The sequence below is a fragment of the Elaeis guineensis genome, chromosome 5, assembly GCF_000442705.2.
Source record: "Elaeis guineensis isolate ETL-2024a chromosome 5, EG11, whole genome shotgun sequence".
Classification (NCBI taxonomy): domain Eukaryota; kingdom Viridiplantae; phylum Streptophyta; class Magnoliopsida; order Arecales; family Arecaceae; genus Elaeis; species Elaeis guineensis.
In genome coordinates, this window is record NC_025997.2 from 80,613,172 (window position 1) to 80,629,008 (window position 15,837).

Sequence of the window (15,837 nt, forward strand, 5' to 3'; positions counted from 1 at the left end):
GTAGGACACAAATCTTATACATGTTTCTCTAGCAAATCAGAAAATTTTAATGTAAAGAAAATATGGGTTCCAAAAAGAACCATTGTGACTAACCAAAGAGGATCCAAGAAAACTTGGGTACCTAAAGTGAAAACTTAATTTTTGTATGTAGGTATGTCTTGCATCCCAAGAAATAAATCAGAAATAGTATCTTGATAGTGGGCGCTCAAGACACATGATCGGTGATGAATCTAAATTTATCACACTTGATGTAAAAGATGGAGGGATGGTCACCTTTGGAGACAATAGCAAAGAAAAGATCATCGATATAGGTAATATTGGTATCACTCTCTCCAAGTATATTAAAAATATTTTATTAGTAGATGGTTTGAAACATAATCTATTAAGCATTAGTCAATTCTGTGACAAAAGATACAAAGTTATTTTTGAATCTTCATAATGCATAGTAACTAGTCCCAATGATGAAGGTATTAAATTTGTTGGGCATAGACATGGTAAATTTATATGGTAGTGTTGGGTATAAAATACCCCCAGCCGAAGTTCGTAGGAGGCCGACCCTCCCAGGACTCTTCCGACTTCCGACCTTGTGCGACATCTTTCCGGACTCCTCCAGCAGCCGACCTTCCACAGTGTCCCCCAGATTCCTCCGACGGACGAACTCCTACCATACCCTCCGGACTTCTCTAATAATAAGCTCCTTCAGTCATCTATCGGACTGCTCCAAATGCTCTCTGGGCTCCACCATCAGCCGATCTTCTACAGCGACTGACTATTATCCGAACCTCTTCTAGACTTCCTCTTATCATGATTGACTCTACTCTGAGCTTCTTCCAGACTTCGTCAAGGTCCAGGCCTCTCCAGCAGCAGGACTTCTACAGTAACCAGACTCCATCCAAGTTTCTACGATGGTCGACCACCTTTCGAATTTCATCCAAACTTCTACAGTAAGCGACCTCCATCCGGACTTCCACGGCAACCAGTCTCCGTCCGAGCTTCTGCAGCAAGCGGCCTCCCTCCGGACTCCTACAAGAATCGGACTTCGTCCGAACTCTACAACAGGATTGTAGAAGTTTGGACGAACTTCTACAATGGATGGGCTCCAGTAGATGGATTTCTACGGCAACCGACTGTCTTCGATGTCTTCCGTACCTCTCCAAGCCATCAGCCTTCTACAAGTGCCAATCGAACTCCTCCGACGAACGAGCTCCCACAATGCCTTCCGGACTCTTCTATCGGACCACCTTCTATAGCGCTTTCCGAATTTCGGACGAACTTCTCTAGCAATCGGACTCCAGCCAGACTTCTCCAATAGAGAGTCTCCGTCCGGACTTCTACAGCAGATGGCCTTCGTCTGCAGCATCAACGTCTAAGGCGCCCGACAATAGTTAACCCGTCAGCAACCTCAGAAACATCCAAGCTTCTTTTAGACAGAGAGCTACCCCGCTCCACCAGATGCCCCAACCGAGCTTCAACCGTCCATCCCGAACTCCCCAGCAAGTCGCGACAATGGACACCACTACTCTCTGTAACAAACTCCATATGGTCCCACCACACTCTGGCAAGTCGCGACAACGGACACTACTCCACTTTTCGTAACAAACTCCACGTGGCCCCGAACAGCCCACACTACAAGAAATTTGACTTTTTGCGATGAAATTTTTTCATCGCTAAAAATCATATTTTCGTCGCTAAAAGTATTTGCGACGAAATATATCATCGTTAAAAATTTGTAGAGAAAGCCTCGTAGCAAAAGACCTTAGCGACGAAATGATTTTATTTCGTCGCAAAAAATAGTAAACATAGACGACGAAGTATGTGTTGTATTAGCGACGAAAATATTTTATCGCAAGAGCTTAAATTTTTGTCGCTAAAATTACAACGAAAAATAATTTCATCGCTAAATATTATGATTAAAAAAAATATTCTCTTATTTTTGGCGATGAAAACGAAATTCATCGCAAAACTTAGCGACGGATTTCGTCGCAAACAAAATTTGTCACAAAAATTTCATCGCAATAATTATGATGAAAAAAATATTCGTTGCTATAATTGCAATGAAAAAAAAATTTCGTCGCTATAATGGCGATGAAATAAAAATTTCATCGCTATAAGGGCGACGAAATAAAAAAATTCGTCACCATAATTACGATGAAATAAAAATTTCATCGTAAAAAGTTAAAATTTTTAGCGACGAAACTATTTTTTCGTCACAAAAATAGCAACGAAATAAAAATTTCGTCGCTATAAGGGCGACGAAATAAAAAAATTCATCACCATAATTATGATGAAATAAAAATTTCATCGCAAAAAGTTAAAATTTTTAGCGACGAAACTATTTTTTCGTCGCAAAAATAGCAACGAAATAAAAATTTCGTTGCTATAAGGGTGACGAAATAAAAAAATTCATCGCCATAATTGCGACAAAATAAAAATTTTGTCGCAAAAAGTTAAAATTTTTAGCGACGAAACTATTTTTTCATCGCAAAAATAGCAACGAAATAAAAAATTTCGTCGCAATGTATAATAAAAATTTTACTTTTTTGGGTTCACAAATTTTTTGCGACGAAATTAATATTTCGTCACTAAAATAAATTTTGGATAAAAAATAAAATTTTTATTTTTTTTCAAAAAAAATCTGCTCAAATATAAATTCTCTGATCAAACATATTTTAAATAAACAATATATTAACACAATAAAAATATTCTAAGTCAAAAGATCAATTCCAAGTATCAAAAAGTTTCATAACCATCTTTGTCATATACAAAAATATAAGTCCATACACCATTTTAAATTTAAAATAACTACAAACTAGGTATGATCTGACTCGTTGGCCTCGTTCCCTTCTCCAAGCGTCGATCCCTGATCCGATATGTATCACGATGGTGGTGCATGAAGGAACCAGATCTAGGGTTTCAGGGTTAGATCTTGAAAAAGAGGGTTAGATCTTGAAACTTTTTCAAGATCATACAGCGGAAGACTAAAATAAATCAAAATTTATTTTCTAAGATCAGAAAATTCCTAGATCTAAGATCCTATTACATGATTATTACATAGCATTAAATCAAAAATTAAAATATATAAATATAGCATGAACTACATGTTGATCATATCAACATGTTTCTATACTACATCTAATGTATGTATTAAACAATAGATCAGATCTATTACCTTGTAAGTTAGACGTTCTAACCTTGCTGATCTGGGCTTGAAGATGATGTTGCAAGCCGCACACGCGTCTGGCCTCTAGGAGTCATCCACACGAGCCCACGAATCTCGATCAGAAGTCCTGCTTCAGGAAATCAGCGCAGTATGCTAGTACTGCACTGATCCTTCTTTGATGGTTGATCAGGTACCTCCTTCTTCTTGATTTGGACTCTTCCAAAGATGAAAAGTAAAAGAAGGAGTTTCAGATCTGAGACACTCTCAGGAAACTCAAGATGGAGGGAGGAAAGATATGAAAACAAAAACCCAAGAAGAAGACCCTCTTCTTCTTCACGTTTTTCTCTCTAGATACCCAAACTTGCATCTTTTATATCTCCACGACCCAAAGGTATTTCTCTCTGATTTTTGGATGGAAAAAAGGTCTATCAAATTTCTAATTTTTTCTAAAATTTTACAAAGAAACTCATCTTATATAGAGAGATATGATAGAGTCCTTGTCTAGGTCAAACACCTAGTCAAGGCTTATCCAAACATGGCAAGTTAAGGGACGCCAAACTCTTGAGCACCTCCTTCATATTTTCATGTATGGATCATCAGAAAAGGGTGCACAATATATACCCTAAAATCCATAAAAATTTCAAAAAAAATTTGGATAAATTCGATGCAAAATTGAAAGAGTTTTGGATTTCTAAAACTCTATCTCACAGAATTCGAAATCCAAACTTATTCCTTTTAGATTTGATCCAAACCACCTTCCATGTAAGAAAGAAGAGAGGAGACCTTTTTCGAACGTGAGAGAGATCTGAGAGAGGGCTTTTATCGCACAAAATAAGTGGAGATTGGCGTTGAATAAGAGAGAGGGCGTGGAGAAGGCTTATGTGGCGCAAGGTGGAATCCTAGTCTTACTAGGATTCTGTCTTATGACTTGTTTTAATTTGGTTTCCCAAACCAAATCAAATCAAAATTAGATCAACCCAATTAAAATAGGTTTTAACCCAATTAAGAACCTAATTTAATCAGATTAAATTAGATTTAAATCTGATTTAATTTTCTAATCAAATTAGAAATTAGATTGACCCAAGTCCTAGTTGAACTAGGACTAGTTTTTCCTTGCACTTGGCTTATCCAATAAACCAATTGGACTTGATCCAATCAAGCCCAAAATAAATCTAATTAAATTATATTTAATTAGACTTAATCTCAGCCCATTGGCTTAATCAAATTAACCCAATTAGCAATCGAATTGCTAATCGATCCTCCTGCAACTCTTGCACTGGGTTAAATGTCAATCGTATTGATCATTTAACCCTAGAACGATTCTTAATCGTTGATCAACCATCTGATTGGATCATGAACTCTAATGTGTGTGACCTCATAGGTTTGAACCTAAGTCGATAGCATAGGAACAAATTTCTATACCAATCGAAGTGATCATCTAGCAATGGTACCCGACGACCGGATAGGTCGAATGTGTAGAACAACATCCTTAGAACCCATGTGGATATAGTTTTCATATAATTCATCCCCTTGACCAAAATGATCATAGGACACCCCAGAGTTTAACTGTCAACTCTAATCAGGTTGTCCGCATTGTATTTCAAAATATCAAATCCATCTGATGGATTACCCTGGCCAAGATTTTGCTAAATTGAAATACAGCGACTCATTCTTCTCCAACTCTTGGAGTGGTCAATCCCATCTCGATCACACTCTGACTTCGCAAGTACTTGACTGTGCCCAGAAGCCTTCCGTCCCTGAATTAGAAATTCAGTTAGTCCAGTATCAAAGCACAGTGAGTTGCTTGCAAGTCACTGAGGTGATCTCAAGTCTAAGGGACACTTATACCTATATCCCATCAGAGACATTCTCGACAGTAGAATACTCTGGAGTTAGTCACGTTCAATGATGATGTACCCTTACATCTCACCTGTATGCCATACCAGTGTCTCCACACTCCTTGGTTAAGAGGACAACCAACCCATATGGCCTACAGCGACCTATGCTCGATAGAAGCTGTCGTCCTTATTAACAGCCTATCATTTGGTCGTGAACAGTTTTAAGGACTAATCGATAAATCCTCTCTTTATCAAACCTAAATAGTCCTAAGGACTTCATCATAACAACGAAGTTCATTAGAAGATGAAAGCTTATGATAAAGATGCCAAATATATTTTATTTATTAACAAATCAATTACAATACTTGGTTGCTCAACCGTCAACAGCTTGACGATTGGCTTTTTGGGACACATTTTCCAACAACTCCCACTTGTCCTAAAGCCACTCGGCACAGTATCTAATACCCATCTTCGACTTGTGGTTGTCGAACTCCTTTATTGCCAGGGCTTTAGTGAAGGGGTCGGCTAGGTTCTCCTTTCCGTCGATCTTCTGAAGGTCGACGTCACCTCGATCTACGATCTCTCGGACCAGGTGGAAGCGGCGCAAGATGTGCTTCGTCCGCTGATATGCTTTGGGTTCCTTCACCTGAGCTATGGCACCAGTGCTGTCGCAGTAGAGCAGGACTGGACCATCGAGGGAGGGTGCTACTTCGAGCTCAGTGATGGATTTCCTCAGCCACACAGCTTCCTTTGCAGCATCCGATGCTGCGATGTACTCCGCTTCACAAACAGAGTCCGTCACAATATGCTGCTTGGAACTCTTCCAGCAGATGGCTCCATCATTCAGAGTAAAGATATAACCCGACACGCTCCTGCTGTCATCATGGTCAGATTGAAAGCTAGAGTCTGTGAACCCCACAAGTTTCAGATCTGACTCACCATAAACCAACCATTGGTCCTTAGTATTTCTCAAATACTTAAGGATGGCTTTAACCACTTTCCAGTGATCTTCTCCAGGATCAGATTGGTATCTACTCACTACTCCTAGTGAGTATGCCACATCTGGTCTTGTACATGTCATGGCATACATGATAGATCCCACGGCTGAAGCATATGGGACTCTACTCATACGCTCTCTCTCTTCAGGAGTTGTCGGACAATCCTTCTTAGAGAGAGAAATTCTTTGGCCTATCGGTAGATAGCCCTTCTTAAAATTCTCCATGCTGAACCTCTTCAGCACAGTGTCTATGTACATGGACTGGGATAACCCAAGCATCCTTTTAGATCTATCCCTATAGATCTTCATCCCTAGGATGTAAGATGCTTCACCCAAGTCCTTCATGGAGAACTATGATGACAACCAAACTTTTATTCCCTGTAGTGCGGGGATGTCATTCTCGATTAAGAGAATGTCATCCACGTACAAGACAAGGAATACCACAACTGGACCATTTGCCCATTTATAGATGCAGGGCTCTTCTCCATTCTTAATGAAGCCATACGTTTTGATCACCTTATCAAAACGCATGTTCCAACTCCGAGAAGCTTGCTTCAGTCCATAAATGGATCTCTGAAGCTTGCACACCTTGGACTCATCTGTGGATGTAAACCCTTCAGGTTGTATCATATACACCTCTTCAGTCAGCTCTCCATTCAGGAAAGCTGTCTTTACATCCATCTGCCAGATCTCATAATCCAGATGGACAGCTATTGCAAGCAATATCCGAATAGATTTGAGCATTGCCACAGGGGAAAACATCTCGTCATAGTCAATACCATAACGTTGGCGATACCCCTTGGCAACCAGACGGGCTTTATAGGTCTCCACCTTTCCGTCTGCGCCCCTCTTCCTTTTGAAGACCCATTTACACCCAATGGGTTTAACCCCTTCAGGTGGGTCAACCAATGTCCATACATCGTTGACCTTCATGGACTCCATTTCGGATTTCATGGCTTCAAGCCATTTTTCGGAATCAGATCTCTGCATAGCATCCATATAGGTGATCGGATCCTCATTATTCTCATCAAGTTCGATGGGATCACCGTCTCGGATCAAGAAACTGTAGTATCTGTCCGGCTGACGCGATACTCTATCGGATCGCCTTAATGGTGCAGGTATATAGGGCTCCGGATGTGATCTAATCATATCCGACTCAGGTTCAGCTATTGGTGTCGGTCCTTCTACCTGTTGAACTTCATCAAGTTCAACCTTAGAGGCAACGGTTCCTTCACCAAGGAACTCCTTTTCTAAAAAGATTGCCTTAAGGCTGACGAACACCTTTTGTTCATCAGCATGGTAGAAAAAATATCCTTTTGTCTCTTTGGGGTACCCTATGAATGAGCATTTGTCAGACCTAGGTCCAAGTTTGTCTGTGACTAATCGTTTGACATAGGCTGGGCACCCCCAGACCCTAAGGTGTGAAAGTACTGGCTTACGTCCTGTCCATATCTCATATGGAGTCTTAATTACAGACTTACTTGAAATCTTATTTAACAGATAACAGGCCGATTCGAGTGCATATCCCCAGAAGGATATCAGCAAGCTAGCAAAAACCCATCATGGATCAGACCATGTCTAACAAAGTCCGATTCCTCCTTTCAAACACACCATTATGCTGTGGTGTTCCTGGAGAAGTCCATTGGGAGAGAATCCCATTCTCTCCTAGATATGTGAGAAACTCACTAGAAAGGTATTCTCCTCCTCGATCAGATCGAAGAGTTTTAATACTCTTCCCAGTTTATTTTTCTACTTCACTTCAGAATCGTTTGAACATTTCAAATGAATCCGACTTATGTTTCATCAGATAGACATATCCATATCGGGATAGGTCATCCGTGAAAGTTATGAAGTAGAAATATCCACCTCTAGCACTGGTGCTCATGGGCCCACATACATCAGTATGTACTAGGCTCAAGAGCTCAGTAGCTCTCTCACCTTTTTCAGTAAAAGGTGACTTGGTCATTTTACCAAGAAGACAGGACTCACAGGTTGGAAGTGATTTACAATCACTGACTTCGAGGATTTTCTCTTTAGTCAACCTGTTTATTCTGTTCTTGTTTATATGACCTAGCCTACAGTGCCATAAGTAGATATCTGACATACTATCTAATCTAGGATGCTTGCCAGTAGAATAGACTCTTATCGGGCTTGATCTTTCTGGTCTGGCTCTGCACTGATGTCCCAGCCTGAACTTGCACCTTCTTCACTTTCTTCTTCTTGTTCTTCTTTCCTTTCTCAAAGGGTCGAGAACCAGAAGACGAACCTCCCACTGAGTTCACCGACTCCTTGTGAAGTTGGTGATCCTTCTCAAAGTTCTGAAGCAACCCCAGTAACCCGTGGTAGTTTACTTCAGGCTTTATCATTCTATAATGAATGAGGAATGGGAGATAAGACTTGGGCAGCGAGTTCAGTATTGCATCTTTCCCAAGCTGCTCATGAAAGGGAAAGCCGAACTTGCTCAATCGTTCCATCAGCTTGATCATGTACAATACATGATCAGTGACAGAGGCACCATCCCGCATTTTGGCGTTGAAGATGGCACAACTAGTCTTGTGCCTCTCCACGTCATCGGGTGTGCCAAAGGCATCCTCCAACACTTGAAGCATGTCTTTTGGCTGAGCCGTCTCGAATCTACGACTGAACTCGTCGCTCATAGCAGCCAGCATTATACAGCGCACCGTGGTCCGATCACTGAGCCACTTCTGGTAAGTGTCTCTGACTGTTCCACGTGCATTGACAGCTGGCTCCTCAGGTGCAGGATCCATTATCACATATAGGATCCGTTCATGCTCCAGGACTATCTTCAACTTTCGGTACCAGCTACTGAAATTGGGTCCCACCAACTTATCATTGTCCAACAATGATCGGAGCGATAGCAAGTGGCCATATTTGCACAAAAGAGAACCATAACCTAATTAGTAATTGATTCATTAAACCTAAAGATTTAGACTTTAATCAAAAGGTTTCTCCCACTATTTTATTCGAATTGGTAGCCTCTACCTCCAACTCGAGGAATTACCCTAATTCCTTAGCGGGTACTAGAATCCACTTAGACTGCACACAAGCCCAACTTTGGTTGGTCAACCCATGTACATCTAAGGGTAGGTTCATAACCAATTGTTTCTCTAAACAATTTTTAGTAATTTTAATTTTGCCCCAGAAACCTAATCAGTAGGCTTTGGCCTCCACTGTAAGGATCCGGTTAGGTCCAACCATTAACATGATCATACTTGGTGTATCTAACCAACGAATGATTAAGTCCAACTTTGGTTGGCTCACCTAACCACCATTAGAGAGACACTTTCAAGTCATCATATGATGAGTGATAATTCCATTAGTCAACAAGCACCAGGCCTTTGGGTCTGCAATGATTATTGAGTTAATGGACTCATTATTAAACACCTTAATGGGAGGCTATGACTCAGTTATCTCCATAACTTTATCATTTTAAAGACCTAATAATTTTAAAAGATTTAAATAATTTAGAGGATGAGGTCAGATGAACCAGCTTATCATGATCCTCCCACTGGCTTCACCAAGTCAGCTTAAGGGAGACCAGGGCTGGTCTAGGAGCACCTAAATCAGTCACACTGATTTACCTAGCTGACATGGGTCAGCTCGAATAGTCAAGTGATCCGATCAAAACATAATTTCACCAAGAGGCCAGGTAAGTTCGATCAGTGGGAGGGTCTGCCAAAGCTTGCCTTAGACACCATCAGAAATGGCCAGGTAAGCGGGCTCCCAATTAAAAACCACCGGTCTGGTTTACCTTAGACACCAACTGGTTTAATTAGTTTCGATTAGATCAACCTAATAGTTCATGCTAGACCGCTTAGCCAAGAATCAAGTCTATTTGGTTCTCGTTAAAGACATGGACTTGACCAACTACAACTATTGTAATTGATCTAGAGAATCCTTGATCTAATCTAAGACAACAATTGATTAGATTTAGTCAATTCTCTAATTAAGTCCATCTTTAATCTAACCATAGGTCTAACCCAATTAATGGACCTAATTCCCACTAACCCATTAACCCAATGTGTTATGATTTGTGTCTTAGATTCTTCAATTCACAATCCTAGAACCTAATCAAACAACTTCTTAATTCTTAATTAAGTTTTGGGCTGAGGGTTGGGTTCGGCTTTTCAAAAAATAATTTTTATATTTGTAAAATAATTTTACAATATGATTCTACCAACCATATTGCATGTTTGATTCATAATCAAGATGCAAGTGAAATAAACATGAAACTACTTTAGATCTAATCTAAACAGGTTCATGTAATTGAAATAATTTCAACTTTAAATAATTTTTTTGCATAAAAATTATTAACAAAGAGATTTTATTTCAGATTTAAACATCTTTTAAATCTAATAAATCATAAATTTAATCTAGATCGTATCTAATAAATTTATAATTAAAGATAGATCTACACAAACTAGGACAACTTTTGCATTGTAAGGGGTAAACCTTACAGCAGGACAACCTTGCAGTTTGTGATTGATCTAAAATTTTAATTTCAGATTTAATAATCAGATTATAAATTAGATCTAATCTAAAAAATAATCTAAGCATGTATAAATAATCATGTAATAAAGAACCTAGGCTCTGATACCAATTGAAGGAACCAGATCTAGGGTTTCAGGGTTAGATCTTGAAAAAGAGGGTTAGATCTTGAAACTTTTTCAAGATCATACAGCGGAAGACTAAAATAAATCAAAATTTATTTTCTAAGATCAAAAAATCCCTAGATCTAAGATCCTACTACATGATTATTACATGGCATTAAATCAGAAATTAAAATATATAAATATAGCATGAACTACATGTTGATCATATCAACATATTTCTATACTACATCTAATGTATGTATTAAACAATAGATCAGATCTATTACCTTGCAAGTTAGACATTCTAACCTTGCTGATTTGGGCTTGAGGATGATGTTGCAAGCCGCACACACGTCCGGCCTCTAGGAGTCATCCACACGAACCCACGAATCTCGATCAGAAGTCCTGCTTCAGAAAATCAGCACAGTATGCTAGTACTGCGCTGATCCTTCTTTGATGGTTGATCAGGTGCCTCCTTCTTCTTGATTTGGACTCTTCCAAAGATAAAAAGTAAAAGGAGGAGTTTCAGATCTGAGATACTCTCAGGAAACTCAAGATGGAGGGAGGAAAGATATGAAAACAAAAACCCAAGAAGAAGACCCTCTTCTTCTTCACGTTTTTCTCTCTAGACACCCAAACTTGCGTCTTTTATATCTCCACGATCCAAAGGTATTTCTCTTTGATTTTTGGAAAGCACAAAGGTCTCTCAAATTTCTAATTTTTCCTAAAATTTCACAAAGAAACTCATCTTATATAGAGAGATATGATAGAGTCCTTGTCTAGGTCAAACACCTAGTCAAGGCTTATCCAAACATGGCAAGTTAAGGGATGCCAAACTCTTGAGCACCTCCTTCATATTTTTATGCATGGATCACCAGAAAAAGGTGCACAATTTATACCCTAAAAGCCATGAAAATTTCAAAAAAAATTTGGATAAATTTGGTGCAAAATTGAAAGAGTTTTGGATTTCTAAAACTCTATCTCATAGAATTCGAAATCCAAACTTATTCCTTTTAGATTTGATCCAAACCACCTTTCATGTAAGAAAGAAGAGAGGAGACCTTTTGTGAACGTGAGAGAGATCTGAGAGAGGGCTTTTATCACACAAAATAAGTGGAGATTGGCGTTGAATAAGAGAGAGGGCATGGAGAAGGCTTATGTGGTGCAAGGTGGAATCCTAGTCTTACTAGGATTCTGTCTTATGACTTGTTTTAATTTGGTTTCCCAAACCAAATCAAATCAAAATTAGATCAACCCAATTAAAATAGGTCTTAACCCAATTAAGAACCTAATTTAATCAAATTAAATTAGATTTAAATCTGATTTAATTTTCTAATCAAATTAGAAATTAGATTGACCCAAGTCCTAGTTGAACTAGGACTAGTTTTTTCTTGCACTTGGCTTATCCAATAAACCAATTGGACTTGATCCAATCAAGCTCAAAATAAATCTAATTAAATTATATTTAATTAGACTTAATCTCAGCCCATTGGCTTAATCAAATTAACCCAATTAGCAATCGAATTGCTAATCGATCCTCCTGCAACTCTTGCACTGGGTTAAATGTCAATCGTATTGATCATTTAACCCTAGAACGATTCTTAATCATTGATCAACCATCTGATCGGATCATGAACTCTAATATGTGTGATCTCATAGGTCCGAACCTAAGCCGTTAGCATAGGAACAAATTTCTATACCAATCGAAGTGACCATCTAGCAATGGTACCCGACGACCGGATAGGTTGAATGTGTAGAACAACATCCTTAGAACCCATGCGGATATAGTTTTCATATAATTCATCCCCTTGACCAAAATGATCATAGGACACTCCAGAGTTTAACTGTCAACTCTGATCAGGTTGTCCGCATTGTATTTCAAAATATCAAATCCATCTGATGGATTACCCTGGCCAAGGTTTTGCTAAATTGAAATACAGCGACTCATTCTTCTCCAACTCTTGGAGTGGTCAATCCCATCTCGATCACACTCTGACTTCGCAAGTACTTGACTGTGCCTAGAAACCTTCCATCCCTAAATTAGAAATTCAGTTAGTCCAGTACCAAAGCACAGTGAGTTGCTTGCAAGTCACTGAGGCGATCTCAAGTCTAAGGGACACTTATACCTATATCCCATCAGAGACATTCTCGACAGCAGAATACTCTGGAGTTGGTCACGTTCAATGATGATGTACCCTTACATCTCACCTGTATGCCATACCAGTGTCTCCACACTCCTTGGTTAAGAGGACAACCAACCCATATGGCCTACAGCGACCTATGCTCGATAGAAGCTGTCGTCCTTATTAACAGCCTATCATTTGGTCGTGAACAGTTTTAAGGACTAATCGATAAATCCTCTTTTTATCGAACCTAAATAGTCCTAAGGACTTCATCATAACAACGGAGTTCATTAGAAGATGAAAGCTTATGATGAAGATGCAAAATATATTTTATTTATTAACAAATCAATTACAATACTTGGTTGCTCAACCGTCAACAGTTTGACGATTGGCTTTTTGGGATACATTTTCCAACAGTGCAGAGGCGGCATCATGTGACTGTAGAGGTGCTAACTCAGAAACATCAATACCGAGCCGTCCCGCCATCGCAGCTACTATCCTCTCGAGCGTCTGACTACGATTCATCCAGTAACTAATCTGATCTTGCATCATGGTCATGGATGTCCTAACTGCCTCTGGCACCGATGCATCATTAGACCGGCCGGATGACGAACTGCGTGATTTTTTGGACCGCATGCTATGACCAGATCCTAGCTGCCGTCCGAGGACGATATCCAAAATCGTATCATCTGTCATCAAACAAACCTGCTACGATCCTGTATCACCGTCAGATCCCACCTCCCTCGTCGCTTGGTCTCTCAATTCTAACATTTTTTCCTTCACAATAAACCAAATAAAATCATAAATTTTTTTCAAACTCTTTAAAAGTATTCAAAATGTAGAGTAATGAACATATATCATGTATCACTAAATGCATATAACAAAAAAATATATATGGTTTATAAATTGATAGAGATGTACCTGTAAGGAGATGATGCTGCGGTACCATGACCTCCGGCTGGGCAAGCTCTGACTGAGCACTAGTCTGCTCTGTAGACTCGGGCAACTGAGTCTCATCTAAATCCTCTGACTCATCATGCAAAATGCTAAACTGAGGATGTGTATCATCAAGCGGAGCCTGCTGCCTACCTCGTGAATGTCTACGTCCAGGACCAGTCATGATGCTGCAATGATGACATGGCAAGTCTTATTACATCATCAGAAATCACATGGCAAGGTGGCCCTCAGTTAAGTTGCTGGAAGATCATGCTTTGCAACAACTTTGGATTGAAATGCACATGAGTAGGGAAGAAGTACGATGGTTATGGGAAAAAAATGCAATTTTCTTAACCTTTAGAATGTATTGTAATGTTATCACTTACTGATAGAACTCATCCCCGCCCATTTCCATTCTTAATAGCTATATAGCAAGAACCGTGCAAAGAAAACACTTAGGTAAAAGGCACGAAATATGCGCTTAATCAAACTGAACCCGCGCTAATTGACCAGATCAAAAGCTTGGACTCATCTCGTAATAAAGTCCATTAAAATGAATCCTACATTGAATAAGTGGTTAGAAAGAAAATTGTTTACTGTTGCATACATATCCATATGCATATATGCACCTATTGATGCACAAAAATATATAGACACGCAGCTGCTGCCCCAACTTGATGGTTCCATCATGTGACACAAAAGATCCCAGTGTTTGTTCATTAAAATTTTTGCAAAAATAAATGCAGTATAAGAACAAAATTAGACCAATAATCTCATTCCAGCCGACAAGAATGAGTGGGTGTGATTCAGCAAGTTCCTGGGTGTCCCACTAAATTGCATCACGACACCACACTAGATTCCTTCTCCATCAGTAGAACCTGAAAATGCCGCAACATTTTAGTCCCATACTAGCTAGAGAACTTGAGAGAAGAAAGCAACGCGTTCATCAAAGATAAATTGATACAGACGGCAGCTTCTTAGTACAGATTCTCCCCTGAAATTGGCTCAGAGACAAATCTAAGTTCCTTTACGAAGACAAAATATTGCATCCAGAAATACTGACAACCAACCAAATTTAAAGCAAAATTCAGTAAATATTGAGTTATAGCTACTTATCCAAAATTTTCTACCTGTTTAGATTCTTCAATTGGAATGAAGATTATGTCCTGCTCAAGAACTGACAAGAAAATGAGCAGGTCTATTGATGAATTCAAGGACAAATACAAAAATAGACAACAAAAAAATAAAAGGAGACAGTTCTATCTATATCTTCATAATCTCCAAATGATTACCACATCTCCTCTTCGACCACATATATAGCAACATTTCTTTTTCAATATTCTCTACCTGGTTCAAATACCAGAGCCTTTTAATAAATTTGCATTCAGGTAATTAGGTTCAAAGCTGTCCCTTTTAAGTTTTATCATCAGCTGACCATACTTCATAGCATAACAAAAACTTCAAGTCACTTTATGTACGATTCCTGTTTCCAGACAATCTTCCACCTCTGGTGGTAACTGGTTCCACTTACCTATACAGAACTGGCTTGCTTGGTTAAAAGTTAAAACACAACATGGAACCTCGATAACTTTCAACCAGAAATGGGGTCAAAAAAGATAGTAGAGTACTGTTAGAATCATAATAATCTAATTGGAGCTCCGTGCAGAGGAAACTTGCCCAAAAGATTGAAGCGTTGCCCCACAGTTTGGTATAATTTCTCAACAGAAGTTTCCACAAGCCCAAGGCAGAAAATGTTTAAAATGCTATAATTTGATAGGTACAATGCATATAAGAAAATTTCTCACAGAAAGGGTAATTGAAAAATTAGATCCATTTCAAAAATTAGACTAACAAAATTGAAAGGACAGAAAGGAGTTGGTGAAAGAATCGAAGGAGGGAGTTGTCATCATGGTGTGGGCTGTCTGTAGGAATGAACACCTGTGTTGAGACACACATAGTAAAGCAGCAAGATGCTATTGAAAACAGACAGAGGAAACGGCACCCATGAGTAGAATTAGTGTAGGACCTTTCATTCTATTATGGACGGTAGGCGGCGGTAGGCCGAAGCGGTAGGCGGCGGCGGGGGACGGGAGGCCGAAGCGGCAGGCGATGCCGCGGAAGGGGGCAGCGTGGGCGAGGCGGAAGAGGGGCAGAAGAGGAAGAAGAAGAT